The 4,478-nt window shown below is 45.3% G+C and overlaps 1 pseudogene; it reads left to right on the top strand.

Moving 5' to 3' along the window:
* LOC129555142 (formylglycine-generating enzyme pseudogene) lies at positions 1-3,000 on the top strand (annotated as a pseudogene).
* The last annotated feature ends 1,478 nt before the right edge of the window (positions 3,001-4,478 follow it).

Here is a 4,478-nt window from a genome sequence, read left to right as displayed (position 1 = left end):
ATGGAGAAACACGAAACCATGTTTACAAGGTAATGTGAAAGAAAAACAATATTTAAAACTACATGGCCCAACAACTATTGAGCCTGTGCTCCAGAGCCCAGGAGCTGCAACTGCTGAGCACATGTGCCACAACTACCGAAGCCTGTGTACCCTTGAGCCTGTGCTTCGAAACAAGAGAAGTCTCCACAATGAGAAGCCTGTGCACAGCAACTAGAAAGCAGCCCCACTCAACACAACTAGAGAAAAGCCCGTGAAGCAATGAAGACCCAGCAAAGCCAATAAATAAATTATATATATATATATATACACACACACACACACACACACACACATGCATATACCTGTATGGCCCAGCAGCATGGTGATCCTGCTGCTGCTGCTGCTGCTGTCACTTCAGTCGTGTCCGACTCTGTGTGACCCCACAGACGGAAGCCCACCAGGCTCCCCCGTCCCCGGGATTCTCCAGGCAAGAACACTGGAGTGGGTTGCCATTTCCTTCTCCAATGCATGAAAGTGAAAAGTGAAAGTGAAGTGGCTCAGTCGTGTCCGACCCTTAGCGACCCCACGGACTGCAGCCTACCAGGCTCTTCCATCCATGGGATTTTCTAGGCAAGAGTACTGCAGTGGCTTGCCATTGCCTTCTCCGGGTTATCCTGCTACTATAGCAAATAATGATAGCTCGTCTCAGATGATGCCTGATGTTAGCATGCAACAAAGCACCATGTTCCCCCAACCCCACGTGCAGGCCATGCAGGGAAACAGTGCCTCCAGAAACCACTTCTCCAGCCATGAGATGCCTCTCAATGCACCTTCCATTGGTGCACCCAATGGAAACCAGCTGTTCTGTGGTCAGAATCTAGGCTTCCCAGTCAATAAGGATGTCACACTAACAAACCCATTGTTGGTCAGCTTATTGCAGAGTGATATCTCTGCAGGCAATTTTGGGGTAAACAATAAGCAAAATAACATCAATGCAAATCAACTGAAGAAGAAACCCCCTTAGTAGAAGAAAAATAGTTAGCAGAACCCAAACACGCCAGATACTCACCCAGCTGGTTTGGAGGAGGCTGATAAGCAGCCATTACCTGGAAAACAAGGAATTAGCTTGGAAAACTCAGGCCCTAAACCACCAGAATTTTCAAACTGACCACCAGGCCCTTCACAGAGTTTGGTCCCAAAGGAAACTCCAGCCACAGCACTACAGGGGTCTGTTCCCAGGTTAGAACTCAAGGCAAATGCTGCCATAATCTCTGGACAAAACAATGAGTCCAAAGAGGTAATTGAAAGGTCGAAAACTCCAAGCCAAAGAAACGCCCAAGCTGAAGAGCTGGCTTGTGGATTCTGAGAATATGGAAAATAGACATTGTGAGTCATCCTCTCTGCCTCAGCCTCTAGCTCTGCTAAAGACATAACCAATGTGGTGCAATTCAAGCAAAGAAAATCCAAGTAAACAAGCTGGATGACAATGTGATATTTGTAAATGTGTGTGAAATTTACAAAAAGTGATTTTGAGTTGTGACTTTTTAAATCCATTTCTATGCAGTTAGTTATTTTGACAATGTGGTCCTTCTCCTAGTCCCTGCAACCTATTTCATAAGGTACAATGGGGAAAGCAGTTGTTGAACTCTCTTGATGTTGCAAGATGAAGTTCAAGGTTTCTAAAATGTTGCCACATATTGAGCAGAGCTAATGAGATTACATTATTAGTTTTCACATTTCTTAAGCAGTTTAGAGTACAGGGTAATCTTCTTATGATGTGCTGTGGAAGTACTGTGTGTGAATAGCAGTAGGAGGGCAGAAAGAATCTTCTCATTTGGAAATGTTGTAAATAATTTTATTGTGTAGTGTTTTGGATGCATTTGTTGTAGAAATGAACCAATGAATAAAGAAAATCTAAGGTTTTTTAAAAACAAACAAAACTAAAAACTGTATATAGCTCATCCTCTTGTTGCCTTTGCTCTTGATGAGGGGCCCAGGCTGGCTGGTGGGAGGCGAAGAGGCCTGGGCGTCGTGTTCCTGACAGGCTTGGGCAGTTTGGGCACTCCCCAGTGCCCCGGGGTCTGTAGCAGATGGGGGTTGCACAACTATACTCACAAGAGGCCCAGAGATTGGCTGTTTCTACCCACCAAGATGGCCCCATCCCTGCCAGAATATTTACAGTGGGTACTGATGATCCTCAGATAAAGTAGGATGGAGATGCATGTGTGAAGAAAGTTGCTATTGATGCTTTTTACAGGGACGCCTATGAAGTCAGTAAGGCTAAATTTGAGAAGCTGTAAATTCAACCAGCTATTTGACAGAGCATGAGAAGTTTGCTGACTCCTTTGGCTTTGAAGAGATGTTGAGTGAGCACAGGAAGTCTGATAGCCAACAGGCAGTCACAGATGCTCCCTGGTGGTTACCTGTTAAAGACACTACCTGGAGACACCCGGAAGGGCCCGACTCTACTGTTTGACCCAGTCAAACAGGCCAGATCACCTGGGCTCCTGGAACCACACTGTTGCCTACTACACCTGGGCAGGGAAGTGGTTATCCATGAAAGTTGAGTTGAAATACTGCTGTTGAGGAGGTCTGCAAAATAGACATTTCCCCTGGGGCAAGAAACTGTAGCTACAAGGCCAACATTATACCAACTTTTGACAGGGCGAGTTTCCCACGACAAACACCAGAGACCGCAGAGACCACATCTGCTAACACCTTTCCTCACAATGGTTATGGTTTTGTTAATATAGTAGAGACGCCTAGGAGTGGACTTCAGACTGGTGTGGACCGTTCACCATTTTGTTGAAGGAATGATTAATCCAAAAGGCCCTCCTTTAGAGAAAGACCGGATGAAGAAAGGTTATCCAGCATGCACCAAACAGATATCTCTGTGCTGCTCGAAGCCAGGACACACGTGACAGTGCTGCTTGGAAACTGGAATTCTGGTGTGCACCGCCTGCCCACCACATGCTAAGAACCATGAAGAATCTTCCTGAATTCACGAAGAAGCCGTGTTGAACCTGTACGAGTCTTCCCTCAGAATGCTGAACAGTCTCATGTGAAAACTTCCCATTCCAAGGTGGGTTACATACCTGACTGATGGCTAAAGGAATCACATTGCGAGACCAAATTGCTAATCTGCACCACCTTGTGTGGGGTTTCTCAGGTGGCAGTTAATGGTAAAGAACCCACCTGATAATTCAGGAGATGTAAGAGATGCAGGTTCAACCCCTGGGTAGGGAAGATCCCCTGGAGGAGGGCATGGCAACCCACTTGAGTATCCTTGCCTGGAAAATTCCATGGATAGAGGAGTCTGACAGGTTATTGTCCCTGGGGTCACAAAGAGTCGGACACGACTGAAGCTCTTAACTTGCCGACCTTAGCATGTGCAGTTTATCATTTGGTGAATTTTTTGTTTTACTTTTGATAAAGAGGAAGGAGTAGAGGGCACCCTGAGTTAGGCTTCAGAAGGCCTGCATTCTACCCAGGCTCTGCCCCGGGGATTAGACCCCAAGGTCCCACACTTGATCTTCTTGGGCCTCAGTGACCTACCTCATCTCTACAGTGATAGGACGAGTAATATAATCTCTGAGGCTCTCTCCCAACTTGCAAATTCTCAGACTATATAAGATTCTATTGTGATTTCATAGTGAGAATTTATGATGTTATGTCTTAGCTATTTCTTCCATGTGTGAACCTTGGGTGATACTAATTATGTAAAATATTAATGATTTTTTCTTATGAATTATTTTTAGAAAAGGGTGGGGGATGGCAGTGATGAGTCTTTCTAGTCACACTATATTTTGTTTTTTCAAGGATGGTGCACTCAAATTCAGCAATCTGAACACACGGGAACATCTCTGGGGTGACTCTATTGTGCTTTATCTATTTAAAAAAATATTTATTTATTTATTTGGCTGCACCGGGTCTTAGTTGTGGCATATGGGATCTAGTTCCCCAACCAGGGGTTGAACACCAGCTCCTGCATTGGAAACTCAGACTCTTAACCACTGCACCACCAGGGAAGTTCCTGCTGCTAACTGCTGCCTTATTTTGTGTTTAACTTTTTTTCTAGTGCACTATTTTGATTCTCTTCTCATTTCTTTTTCTGATTTTGTTTTTAGTTATTTTCTTAGTGGCCGGGTGTTAGAGGTAACAGCTTCAGTTAATAATCATCTAGTTTGAATTAAACCAATTTATCTTCAATAGTGGAGAAAGCAATGGCACCCCACTCCAGTATTCTTGCCTGGAGAATCTCAGGGATGGCGGAGCCTGGTGGGCTTCCATCTATGGGGTCGCACAGAGTCGGACATGACTGAAGCGACTTGGCAGCAGCAGCAGCAGCAGTGGAGAAGGCAATGGCACCCCACTCCAGTTCTCTTGCCTGGAAAATCCCATGGACGGAGGAGCCTGGTAGGCTGCAGTCCATGGGGTCGCGAAGAGTCTGACACGACTGAACGACTTCACTTTCACTTTTCACTTTCATGCATTGGAGA

This window comes from Moschus berezovskii, chromosome 12, assembly GCF_049115385.1.
Source record: "Moschus berezovskii isolate FMDL1 chromosome 12, NW_MosBer_1.0, whole genome shotgun sequence".
In the NCBI taxonomy this organism is placed as follows: Eukaryota; Metazoa; Chordata; class Mammalia; order Artiodactyla; family Moschidae; genus Moschus; species Moschus berezovskii.
This window is presented reverse-complemented; position numbering and strand designations above follow the sequence as displayed.